This window comes from Pinus tabuliformis, chromosome 9 (genome assembly GCF_031772625.1).
Source record: "Pinus tabuliformis cultivar Carrire ecotype Pingquan chromosome 9, CPIR1, whole genome shotgun sequence".
Classification (NCBI taxonomy): Eukaryota; Viridiplantae; Streptophyta; class Pinopsida; order Pinales; family Pinaceae; genus Pinus; species Pinus tabuliformis.
Window position 1 is genome coordinate 1,042,301,358 of NC_142307.1, and position 14,395 is coordinate 1,042,315,752.

At 35.9% G+C, this 14,395-nt stretch overlaps 1 pseudogene; it reads right to left on the reverse strand.

Annotated features, from left to right (window-relative positions):
• Window positions 1-2,301: 2,301 nt before the first annotated feature.
• LOC149152254 (uncharacterized) lies at window positions 2,302-9,113 on the reverse strand (annotated as a pseudogene).
• Window positions 9,114-14,395: the final 5,282 nt, after the last annotated feature.

The following is a 14,395-nucleotide window of genomic DNA, read 5'->3' on the forward strand; positions in this document are numbered from 1 at the left end:
TACCAACATCCAAAGCACCATAGCCAATAGAAATTGTACCGTGTTATACGTTCGAGAATTCGAGATATTATCATAACAATCCAACACATATATCCAAAATCGTTCTCAACATATTATCTTAAAAATCTAACACGTCCAAAATCATACAAGTCTCTTGCACCATACCCATGCACACCCAAATAAATTGGTTCCTAGCCATGAATTAGTCGTTTAACATAACGACAAGGGATAAATATAGTCCCCTGCAACACAATGAAGCAAGGAAAGTTTATAAATTGTGCTACACAGGCATATTTAGCTGGCTGATACACCAGGGTGGTATCTCGCTTTGTATGGGCCCTATAACATCAATGTAACCTGTTATACAATAAAGATGGCAATAACATTCCTATAATATTCCTATTTCTACTTAAGGTGGTATTTAAGGGAGCATTTGTTGATTTTAAATTTTTAGGGATTTTCAAAGCATATTTAATTTAGAAAAGCTGTCTTATATTCTTTACATATGGTTTTTTATCTTTCGTCTTTTTATCCAACTCTAAGATTATTAAGTCGTAAGAATATTTTTGTTACAATAATTTTTTGTTATATATTTATATATCTTTCGTCTTTTTATCCCACTTTAAAATTATTAAGTCATAAGAATATTTTTGTTACAATAATTTTTTTGTTATATATTTATATAGATACAAATCAAACCTACTATATCAATCACATTAATATTTGTATTTATATTTGTATTTTTAAAGTGGTTGTACTGATATAACCTGACCCAGACATGAAATGACACCCTCAACCTGTGGTCCATATAACAATATGGATCATCAATATTTGTATTCTTAATACCCATACATGAAATGACACCCTCAACCTGTGGCCCATATAACAATATCAATCATTAATATTTGTATTCTTAATGTGGCCCAATAACAATATCAATAGAATTAATATTTGTATTCTTAATGTGGCCTATATAGCTATATCACAGGTATTTAAGGAAGCATTTGTTGACTTTATTTTAACTAATTTTTTTTAGAGATTCTCAATGCATATTTAATTTTAGAAAAACTGCTTTATATTCTTCACTTCTGTTTTTTTATCTTTTGTCTTTTTATCCAACCCTAATATTATCAAGTCATAAGAATATTTTTGTTACAATATTTTTTTTGTTATATATTTATATAGATACAAATCAAACCTGCTATATCAATCACATTAATATTTATATTTGTATTTTTAATGTGGTTGTACTGGTATAACTTGACCCGTACATGAAATGAAACAGGTTGAGGGTGTAATGACACATGTTGAGACCCATACATGAAATGACACAGGGCCCATATAACAATATCAATTATTAATATTTGTATTCTTAATGTGGCCCATATAATATTTGTATTCTTAATGTGGCCCATATAGCTATATCAATCTTGTGGCCCATATAACGTATTCTTAATGTGGCCGATATAGCTATATCAATCCTGTGGGCCATATAACAATATCAAACGCATTAATATTTGTATTCTTAATGTGGCCCATATAGCTATATCAATCCTGTGGCCCATATAACAATATCAAGCATTAATATTTGTATTCTTAATGTGACCCATATAGGTATATCAATCGCTTAATATTTTATATTAATTTTAATATGTTTATTCTTAATGTGGTTAATGTGGTTGTACTAATATAACCTGACCCAACCCATACATACATGTGAAGACACCCTCCAACTTGTGGCCCATACAGACAGGGTTATCTGCTCTAAAATTCCACACATTGATAGACTAATTTATCCCAAGTTCACACCACACTTTCAGTTCTAACAGTGTATTTTTTTGAAATTCACTTTTAATACATACTAGCATGATATGTCACACTTTCAGTTCTAACAGTGTATTTTTTTCAAATTCACTTTTAGTACATACTAGCATGATATGTGAGAATAATGCGCATCCAACCTAAGCCTTTTCTGTATAACAATGCTAACATAGAAATAGGATATGGTAATGTAAAACGCAAAAATAGACAAGTGCACTCAAATGCCACAAGCTAAGCATCTTCTATTTCATTCCTCAAAGTAGCAACCTGACTAAGAATGTCGATAAAATCATCAACATTGCATTAGCAAGCAGACAATGCTCTACCTCACGTGCTTCTATAGCATCATGTCTATCATCCTGTTTCCTCAGGGCTGCTACCATGGTTAGAACTTCCCCTAGACAGTGCATTCCTTATCCCGCATAATATTGTCATCACATCCTTTGCAGAAATTACAAAACAGAAACTTAGCACCTCCCGTGTACTACAGATTCCAAATGTTTCCCAAAACCTCACAAGTTTTCCACTATTTCTCTGGAACCGATTCTTTCTGCCAGTCTACCACACATCCAGATGTCCCATGAATATATTCTGATGAGTCAACTTGTTTTCCGCCATGCTGGGCTTCGTTGTGTTGTGACAATACAGATTCTGTTGCAAAGTTCCTGTTAAATACAACGGTTAGGCCGCCTCATCCAGAGTATCAAACACGTGAAATGTTAAATACAAAATAAATCATGGTATTCAAACACGTAAAATCTTAAATACAAAATAAATCGAAAATAAGGAGAACAATTTAGAAACGTAGTAGTCGGGTGCAAGTCGTGTAAAAACTAGAAAGTATAGATATTCAAATTCTTTACATTTTCTACCTGTCTATTCTCTGCCACATAATAGATCTCACAAAAAATACAGCTTACCAAACTTACAATGTCAATATCGCAGGGGAAAATATAGCTTACCAAACTTACAATGTCAATATTGAATGGGTTTGTTCCAGATGCAAGACAAACACCATATAAAACAAAGCGGCCTCATAACACAAAGTGGACTACTACATAATTAAATTAAAACTAAAAATTAAAGACCTTTGAAACGAGAAGGGTCGTGAGCAAGGTGTGGAAGATCTCTCAAAAAACAAAGTGGCCTTCTGCATAATAAAAATAAAACTATAACATAAAAGACCATTAAAACGAGGAGTGCCCCTATATAACTAACTATTTATAAAGCCTAGAATGTTGGCTTAAACAGGTGGTCATGAACAAGGTGTAATATCTGTGGTCATGAACCAGGTGTAAGTCTTTCCCCCAGAGTTTGGAACGTCATGAACCAGATGTCAGATCTCTCCCATTTAAAACGAGAAGTTCCCCTATATAACTAACTACTTTTGAAGCCTAGACGTTTAGCTTAAACAGGTGGTCATGAACCAGGGTGTAAGATCTTTCCCCAGAGTTGGGAACGTCATGAATTAGACATCAGATCTCTCACCAACTTTTACCCTAAAATTGGGGAGGTCAAGAACCAGACATCAAATCTCTTCGGAAAAGTCATGAATCAGACACCAAACATAAGATCTCTCCCCCAAAATTGGGGAGGTCAGAGATTAGGCTCCACATACAAGAGCCAATGGTCCAAGGGTTACACTCCATTTATAGGAGCCAATGGTCCAAAGGTTACGCTCCATATACAGGGCCAAAGGTTTACCCATTTACGGTCCATGAATCACAAATTAGGGTTCATGATGAGGGAAAATGGATTAACCATTTACAATCCATGAATCACAGCAAATGAGGATAATGGTTTTACCCATTTACCATCCATGAATCAGAGGTAAATAATATTTACCGTCCATGAATGGTGGGTAAGTACTCCGTTTACCATCCATAGATCGTGGGTATGGATCGTTTTCGCCACAGGGCATTTTCAATGTTCATAAATTCAGAATGGACTCTATGTTACAACTACACTCTGCATAGATTACCTAGTTGTTTCATTAAACAGCCCGACCATGAAGAAGCACAGAATCTTGATGAATGGATTTTGCTTATCATCATATAACGCATCTCAGATTACCGAGAAAGCTCTTCATCGCTCTTCTACATTGGTATATAATGTCTCTTGTGAATGCTCTTGATTTATCCTCGAAATGAATCCCGGAGTGACGAGAAATCCCATTATAGCTCCTCTGCATTTAACTATAATTTCTCGCATCGACAAGAAAGCTCATCATAAAACCTTACACCCATCATTTATTTGTTACGGATATATATTGAACTCCTTTCAATGATGAACACTGCATTCCGCATAATAGAGTGAATTAATTGTTTCATCAAAACTACATTCTACGTTAAAACTGCATTCCACAAAGGAAGACAGTTATATTAAAGTGTCCAACCATGAAGGAGCTCAGAAACTTGAAACGAATGGATTTTATGTATCCTCGTAGAGTTGATCTCGACTTAACGAGAAAGCTCATCATATCTCCTCTGCATTGGTCAATAATTATTAATTTCTCAATAAACTAAACTCAATTCTATTTAAAAACTGCAATCTGCATAGACCAACCTAGTGCTTTCATTAAAACCATATTCTGCATTAAAGCTACATTTTACATAGATTTGACTGTCTTATTCTTTCATTAAATAGTTCAAACATGAATGAATTTTGTTTATCCTCATAAAACGCATTTCAGATTAACGAGAAAGCTCATCATCGCTCTTCTTCACTGGTTTATAATTTCTCTCAACAGGAAAGCTCATCATAGCAGTTTACACAACCATAAAATATTATTCCCACCCAAATGAATATAATAAACCGGATTATGTTACAAAACCACATCCATTTAATATCACTCCCACTCAAATGAATATATCAAACCACATTCTATGTCACAAATCACAATCTGCATAGAGTTACCAAGATGTTTCATTAGACAGTTCAACCATGAAGGAGCTCAGAAACTTGATAAATGGATTTTGTTTATCCTCATAAAATCTCAGATTAACGAGAAGACTCATCATAGCTCCTCTGCGTTGGTCTATATTATTCTTACTCTCAAAACGTGAACAAACAAAGATTCACACAAACGAATATTAAACGAGTCCAAAGAGTGGACATTATGCAATAACACCGAATATAATGACTGGTTTCTAACTTCCCAAACAGAAGGCCTTTGACAGACAGGAATTTAAAATTTTAGCCCGTCACTTCCAGTACATGTCAGAGTATGTGTTATCAGGAAACTCACAGCTGCAACATCTTACACCAAAATCGTCATGCAGTGACGGGTGTGAACACATACCAGCATAATTTTACAACCCAAACAAGAAATGACTCAATTTAACCACAGAAAAGATCAATGTGTCAAGGGCTATTGAATAAATTTTATGATACTCAAAAACTGCAGACAATTAACAAACTTTCCTCCCACAACACCGTATATATCACCTTTACTTCATAAGGGTGAAACACAAATAATCATGAACACCTATAGAACTCTAAAAAAAAATGCATATACAGAAATTAAAATGAAAAAGAACCAAAATAAATAAATTTGATTAAGATTTAAGCCATTCTGCACTTGTGACTCTTCTACATACAGTAAATCAAATAATAAAACCCACCTCAAGCAGGTATTGCAAACATGCTGGCCAATTTTCTTTCCTGGTCCAGCTGTAGTACTGGGCTTCGGTGACTGCATAAAATGCTGATCCATAAATATCACATCCCGGAGACAATCTAATAATTGTATAGCTGTTAATTATTCCAAGGGGAAAGCAGCAGAAATACCTCTTTGGCAGCAACTGCTCCTTTAGCTTTAGGAGTCTGCCCTTTGTTGCTAGGAATTTGCTCCTTGGACACAAGTGTTTTAGGTCCTCCACCCTTTTTGATAAATTCAAAAAGGCAACTTCAATATGATAAATTCAGAAGTAGAGCCAAATATCAATACAAAGCATTGTTGTTGTTAGCTATCAAACGCAACATTATAAAATCTATTGTACAGAACAAATACTTCTAATATTCAACTCAAAACCAACATCATCAATCTCACCAAAAACATTATTATTCCTACAACTATTTCAAACATATTTAAAAATAGAGTCACTATCTTAATTTTACTTTCCACAAAAGATCATATTGTCTAAAGCCCCAATAGAACTCTCAAAACATGTTCACACCATCCACAGTGAAGTAGTCAAAAGATTCCACATCACCAATAAAAAATAAAAATAAAAAAAAATCAATCACGTATTTAAGCGTTGACCTGGATTTGGTGCTCCACCTAGTGTCAATTTTGCTTCTTATCAGTGCCAGGAGACTTAGTAGAGCAATCTGGTAAAGGTCTTTTCTTCCCAGAGGACTCAACCTTTTTTCAAAAAGATAAAGAATTAGCTATAAAGCAGAATAGATTTTGATATAAACAGTAGCTGATTCAGCTTTATTATCACTCATACCTTGGGTGTCTTTTGGTTCTTATCCTCGTCACTTTCATCTTCGAAATTACCCTCTTCCTCATCAGATTCATCCTCATCGTCACTTGATCCTTCCATATTTTGCCGTTGAAACAATTAGAAAGTTCACACTTCAAACTTCCAAGCCTGAAAAGGTACGCCTCCCATAGCAAATTACATTACACAAGGAAATGGTGCATACTTTTTGGCAGTAACAAAAAATATATATTAATTACTGGCTGTAAACATTGTACTTAAAAAGATAGGAAAATTCAAAATCTAATTTTACCATAAAAATCATAAAACTTCTTGAAAAAAAGTCATTAGAATTTAAACTTCTGGCAGTAATAACAAGATAAAATGGGCTCCCAAGGAAGGTCAAATAAGACTGCTCCAGAAAGATAACAGTAGATCAGAAACGCTCTTATTGGGCAAATAATAGAAAAAATGCAGGGGAGAATGAATATCCTTAAGGCAGATACCATTTGCCAGGTTCCCTTCCCACAGAACTTTACCCAGAACCTTAAGGTAGATATGGGGGTGTTGCACTTGCATATCACCACTGCCAAGCACAAATGCCCCCAGATAATGCAGTTCACCAAAGTCTTCCCCACAGTGTGTTGCTGTGTTAACTCTTACTGGGCAAATAATAGAAAAAAGTGCAGGGGAGAATGAATATCCTTAAGGCAGATACCATTTGCCAGGTTCCCTTCCCACAGAACTTTACCCAGAACCTTAAGGTAGATATGGGGGTGTTGCACTTGCATATCACCACTGCCAAGCACAAATGCCCCCAGATAATGCAGTTAACCAAAGTCTTCCCCACAGTGTGTTGCTGTGTTAATGCAGTAAGCACCGGTTCTGTAATAAAGCATGGTTTTTATTAATAATGGAGTTGCTTTCAATAGTGGAGTTTTACCCAGAACCTTAAGGTAGATATGGGGGTGTTGCACTTACATATCACCACTACCAAGCACAAATGCCCCCAGATAATGCAGTTCACCAAAGTCTTCCCACACTGTTTTGCTGTGTTAATGCAGTAAGCACCGGTTCTGTAATAAAGCATGGTTTTTATTAATAATGGAGTTGCCTTCAATAGTGGTCATGTGGTTATACAGTCATTCAGGTATCTTGTAATATCTCAGGCTTAGCTGACCCTAGGTGGCTGGAGCTAGGGAAATGATTAAGTCAGGTGCATTCTTCAAGTCAATTTGAAGATAGATACCAAAAGGGAGTATTTTAGCAACCAAAATTTCACATCAAAGAAGGATCAAATAAAAATACACAGACAAAATGTTGCATGGTGTTTACTTTTTAAAATAGTCTAAACATGCTACAATTTGAACCTTTTCTGGCTATATTAAACTTTTGTCTGAAAACCATATAAAAATTTAGAAATGTTTAAATCACAGATATCAATTATTGAGATTGCACAATCAAGATGTAACAGGAGTTTTATAGGACATTGAATCCATTTATACAGTCAAAAAATGCAATTCAAGCAATGCAAAATTGCAACTGGGCAACAATAATAGTCAAATTCCCATTATGCTTTCTAAAAAAGTCCAAATTATATAACATTTACACTTTCATTTTTCAATGTTTGTTATGTTATCTTAATTTTATTTGGAATTGTTTTGAGTGGGGCAGTGATCAAATGACTAAAAACACTGCCCTCGCTGTTATTGATTAAAAGCAAATTTTCCTGCCAAATTTATAGTTGAGGATCTGACCTTTGACTAAGAAGGGAGCCTGGCACTCGTGGAAGCATGAAGCCTCGTTAATTTCAATGAGAAAAAGCTAAATACGAGAAAAGGTTGTGCCTTGTAAACATCTAAAAGACATTTAAGTAACTGCCACCACACATACCAAATTGACATCTAGAGCAAATTCTCTGCATCCATAAATAATTAAGAGCTACTGAGAATATTAAAATAGGAATTTGGTACTAACCTCATCATCGTCCTCATCATCCACACCATCACCATCATCTCCATCATCAGTGGATTCTTCTTTTTCCACCGGTTTCTTGCCAGAAGTGATTTTCTTTCTCCGGCTTAGCCTTTGCAGCTGCTTTATCAATTATCACAGGTTCAGGCTTCACTTGTTTCGCACCATCTTTCATTAACTCAGGCTTGGCAAGCCTGGTTTCTCTTTGGCCTGTCATTAATCATCAAAACAAGTCAAGCCCAACATCCTAATAAACCATCACAATTCTTCTGACTTGAGCAACATAATTAAAACAAGTCATAACATTGCACATTTAATGTAAACCCAAACATAAATCATAATTTACCATTTTCCTTAACACGATGCATCAGAGCCTGAGCTTGTCGATCATCATCAGAATCAGAGCCTGGAGTTTGCCGTAACAAAAATAAATAATATGAAAAATGGGTTAAACAGGGCACCTATTAAATAATACAAAAAAAGATAAAAACTAGTCTAATATTATATACAAACACAGACAATACGCAAGTACGCTCTCCTAAGATTCTCACCTAAGTCATCATATCCTCCCATTCCAGTGACAATGACGTCAAGACAATTTTGCAGTAACAAAAACATTATATTCCCCCATGAAATTTAATGAACATCAAAAATTCTGTAAGTAAGGCTTGATTAATGTAAAGGATATCCATCTGTTTCTTCTACAACTGTGGTATAACAAAAACATTCTATTCCCCATGAAATTTAATGAACATCAAAAATTCTGTAAGTAAGGCTTGATTAATGTAAAGGATATTCATTTGTTTCTTCTACAACTGTGGTATAACCAATGAAGAAGACGCTTCTTGTGGTGCAACTGTGTGAAAGCTTGAACGGTTTAGAAAACATAATACCCAACTAAAATTGGTCGCATTTCCCATATGTAAGTGCACCAAGCACAACTTTCTTGTTATCAACATGAACATTGAGGAGAGCTCTCTCACTTTCCTTTGCATTTTGAATCTCGGCCAACTCTCACTTTCCTTTGCATTTTGAATCTCACCCAGGGCTGCCTGCACAGTTTAATTAGCACTTCTAACATCTCAAAAACTAATAGTAAATATCATTAACTAAAACAACAACAAAACTTAGAAATAAGAACAGTAGTTTTAAAATAAGAAAAAATAGAAATTGGTAAAGATACTTGCCTACGATAAGTGGAGATATTTACCATCTCCAGGATCACAGCTCTGAACCTCCCCAGGTTTTACCTCCACACCTGATTCATCAAAATAATAGTATACAAGGTTATTTTATAGAAGAGTCCAAGAAGAAATAATCTCATGCCTTTTTTAGAACACTGACACAAGAATTAGCAATAGAGCAAACTTTATGACCAACTTCACTGGTTGTGGATTACAAGCTGCAACTACTTGCACCCAAAAGTAAAGAAAACCACCCAAATATCTTCCAACAAAGAGCCTTGCTAACATCTTCTGAGAATCAGAAAATTAATGAATCATCTTGGAGGAAACCACACATATAACCGTAAGTCCAATAATTCCATTCCTTGAGTTCTTCAAGTTCAAAGAATTAGATATTTACTCAGTTGAATTGGTGGCTGAGTTTCTCTTTCTCATTATCCGATATAAGATTTCAACTCAGGAAGTTAATAACCAAAACATGCTTATACATCAAAATTTGTTTTTCATTTTCATAAAATGTAATACTGAATAAACTTAATCCATTAAAATATATAAGAATTCAAGTCCATACGTTAAATCACCAAAACGGACTTATACCCTGATCAAAACACTGTCTGAATATAAGCCATGCATCCTGGCTCGAAAACATAGAGAGGTAGAACAATATACTCGACAACCCCCGTACTCATGAATTTTTATACAATGGACTTCATCAAAATTGAAAATCAATTAATTTCAAACAACAACTAAAATGGTGTGGCCCACGGGGTTTGTGTGTCGTTAAGGCCTCCTTGATGTTTTTGATGTTTTTGTGAAATTAATCACCAAAACGCACGGGGATTTGTGTTGTTAAGGCCTCCTTGATGTTTTTGTGAAGTTAATCCAAAACACACGGGGATTGTGTTGTTAAGGCTTTTGATGTTTTTGTGAAGTTAATCACCAAAACACATGCTTTATACATCACACTGTGTGCTTCATTTCATAAAATGATTTACCACCATTCAATTGCATAGGAATTCATGTCCAAACGTTAATCACTAAAACAGGTTTATACCCTGATCAAAATATTGTCTGAATGTAAACCATGCATCTTGGCTACGAAACACAGAAAGACAGATCAATGTATTTGACAACCCCCATACTCGTGAATTTTTATATATTAATATACATCAGAATTGAAAATCCACCTAAATCTCAAATGAATAGACAATGACTGGGTGTGTTGTTAAGGCCTCCTTAATATTAAGGTCACCGATTCAAAACCGGTGGGTAGCCCCACCTCCCTAACCAACAAAAACGAAAACAAGAAAACGAAAACAAGGAAACAAGAAAATACAGCAAATGGTGTAACTATTAGATTTACATTCACATTGAGTTTTCGTTCTCACGCAACAAATGTTGTGACTATTAGATTTAACATTCACACTGAGTTTTCATTCTCACATAATAAATGTAATTCACACAATTTTATACGTTATTGTTTTAACCAGACTTATTTTAAGTAAATTTATTAGACCTAAAAATATTATAATCCTCTACACATCGTTAATGGAAAGGCCATTGCATCCACCTACAGCTAGAAAAATCAGCTCAAATAGACCAAGCCCACAATTTCAAGTTTTAACTTCTCGATATCCTTGTAGGGGAAACATAAGCCAACCGGTTATGTCAGAACAATTACAATTGAAATGGGGATATAAACATTACCAACACCAGCTATCTAAGATTCCAACTAATCATATCACCAAGAAAAGAATATCATAACACAGACTCCCAAATACTGATAACATAAACCTCCTAGACAAAGCTGCTCCCAAAACCGTACATGGAGAAATCAAAACGTATCTGAATTGTTTAACAAAAGAGGAAACTGACAAAGTACTTAAAGAATTTCATGCAGGGGATTGTAGTGGACATTTGTATTGGAAATCAACTACTGATAAGATCCTAAGGGCAAGATTTTATTGGCCCACCCTGTTTGCTGATGTTAGAAAGTTTGTAACTTCTTGCCATAAATGTCAAATATTTGAAGGAAAGAGAAAGCTTCTACCCCTACCCCTCAAACCAGTTTCAATTGAAATATCATTTCAACAATGGGGTTTAGATTTCATTGGGGAAATTCACCCTCCCTCTTCTGGCCAGCATAGATGGACTTTGACATCCACAGACTACTTTACCAAGTGGATAGAAGCCATCCCTTGTAGGCAAGCCAATGACTCGGTAATCATGCAATTCCTTGAAACCAACATCCTATCTAGGTTTGGTTATCCGGAGAAAATTATCACTGACAATGTTGTTGCTTTCAAATCCAAAAGAATGATAAATTTTTGTCGCAAATACCACATTACCTTAGGCCATTCCACAACCTACTACCCTCAAGGTAATGGTTTAGCTGAATCATCCAACAAGAGTTTGATCAATATCATCAAGAAAGTCTTGGAGGAGAATAAGAAAAATTGGCATAAAAAACTGGTCAATGCACTTTGGGTAGACAGGTTGACTACAAAAATATCTATTGGAACAAGCCCATATGAGTTGGTTTATGGGAATCCCTGTGATTAAATTGCTGCAAGAAATACATGCAGAACCCAATGACATTCAAAGGAGAATCAATCAAACAATTCACTTACAGCAGACTAGAGAGGAAGTTTATCAAAGAGCTCAAGTATTACAAGAGAAGCTTAAAAAAATCTTTGATAAAAGGAATAAAGCAGAGGATTTTTATATTGGAGACAAAGTTTTAAAATGGGATTCCAAAAGAGAAGATAAAGGTAAACATGGAAAGTTTGATTTTCTATGGAAGGGACCTTATGTCATTCAGGTTGTACAAGGAAACAACACCTACTTTTTGAGAAGCCTGGATGCTACAGAAGCTGAAGATGGGCCTGTCAATGGTCGGATGCTTAAACATTATTTTGATCCACTATGTTAAGATGTCAGAACTCTAAAAACATGTACATAAGAGTGTTTATTTTAGGCATTTTAGTACAGCAATCAGGTAGAAGGGATATGCAGCAAATTTTGAGAAAAGGGCAAGGAACTGTGTTACCTTTTGGTATTAGATTTTTTAGTTCATCACAAGATTTGAAGAAAGAGTCTTGGGGGCTGAAAACATTCAGACTGAATATCAAAAAACAGAGCTGTAATTTTTTCAATCAGCTTATGAAAAGCATATATGTTCCAGAAGTACAGTTTGCCCATTTATAGCGAAGACAATTTTCAGATTGTAACAAGAGTCGAATATAAGGCCATCTGACCTGTTGTTCTTGGCTTTTCATCTGAAAAAGTCATCCCCAAGTGGAGCCACTGTTAGGTTCCTATACCAATAGGTGTCATATTTCATGATTGACTGTTAAAATGCCAAATATGATCATCCTTTCCATGCTGCAAAGGTTCCATATTTATAAAAAAATCAAAAGTTTAAAAAATGAAAAGAGGGTATGCCCTAAGAGAAACATCAAAGGGCAAGAAGAATGAATTGGTCAAAAAAGAGAAAATTAACCCCAAAGAAAAGACCAGGAAAGTGTGCTAGTACAAAATGCCACTACTATCCTAATTTTTGCAAAGAATTCCAAAATGTGCAATTAGTGACTTCCTTGACAGCTAATGGATGGCCAAACAGCTTAATCTTGGCCAGTGCTTGTTTGAATTGCTGGTTTTAGAAGTAGAGAGTGAATTTTGTCCAAACAGTTCAAGCTTGGCAGATCAGTAGTTAGGTAGAGAAGCAAGGGTGCTCAACAGTGAAATCTGAGCCCCTGGAAGGAATAAGGGCAAACTTAGATAGGAGGGCAGCTAAAAGAAAACAAGAAAGTAAGGGTTGGCTAGTTCAAATGCACCCAATCAAAAAGAAGAAAAAGTGTTAGGATTTAATAGGTTGGGTAGGCAGTTTGAGGTTGCAGAAACAAGTTTATAAGCAGTATGTCCTTTTGAATATGATCTATCTCATGGGTATCACAACTACCATGGCAAGGTGGCTACAGAACAGTGGAAGCATGACTAATTTCCTCTCTCTTTTCTCCAAGAACACTTACTAAAATCCCCTAAAGGACATTGGGATCTGCTCAGTGGTCCTAGTCCATTTCATTTTATGAAAAAGACTAAGTAGAACTTTGGTTTTACTTAAGATAATTAAGCCACATTTCTTGTGTAAAATATTTGTTTTCTCCTAAGCCTAAGCTATCTGACTTCCCTACTGAATAACCATTTTCATTTCCCTAAGCATAAGTTCCTAACTCTACAACTTAGCGCTTCCCTTCAAAACCCATATTAACATACTAATCCTATTATAATAAATCCCTAACAAAACCCCTTTCCCGTATTATGTAAATACATAAATCCCTAAGTTTCTAAAGTATCCCTCCCTCAGCTAAAGTTACGACCATATTTTAATTTTTTCAGGAGTTACTGGTCCACCCGGGGCCAATAACAACCCTCCACGCGCTCCATCGAGATTTAATTAACGTTTGGTTAATTGAATAACCAACCCGCCAAAACCCAAAGTCTGAATAATTGCAAAAACCCGCAAAACCTTATGAAATATTAAATCTATCGTGCGGGCCCCGTGGCATAACCTTCCGCCTATTTCATATGCCGCCAACCGTCGGATCCGATCCCCCAGATCGGACGGCCCACAGGGATATCGGAAGCCCCCAGATCACCAAACGATAACGTCCGGGGGATGGGTGGTATTTCCATCGTAGAAGGGACGCATGTCAACTTCTCGGCATGATCAGATCCCCCCCCCCTCCAATACCACCCTGGCCCCAAAGGCGGTGCAGGGAAATACCGCTTACCACCCCCGTACCCTTATGACGTCATCACCACGTCATGCCAAGTCACCCGCCACCGCACCTCCGCATCGTCCGCCATGTCTGCCACGTCACTGCCAAGTCATCTTCCGTACCCCCGCAATGCGACAAAAGCATTGCGTCATGCTGACGTCACCCGACCTAAGCGCGCCAAACCCCGCCAAAACCAAACTTTTTGATA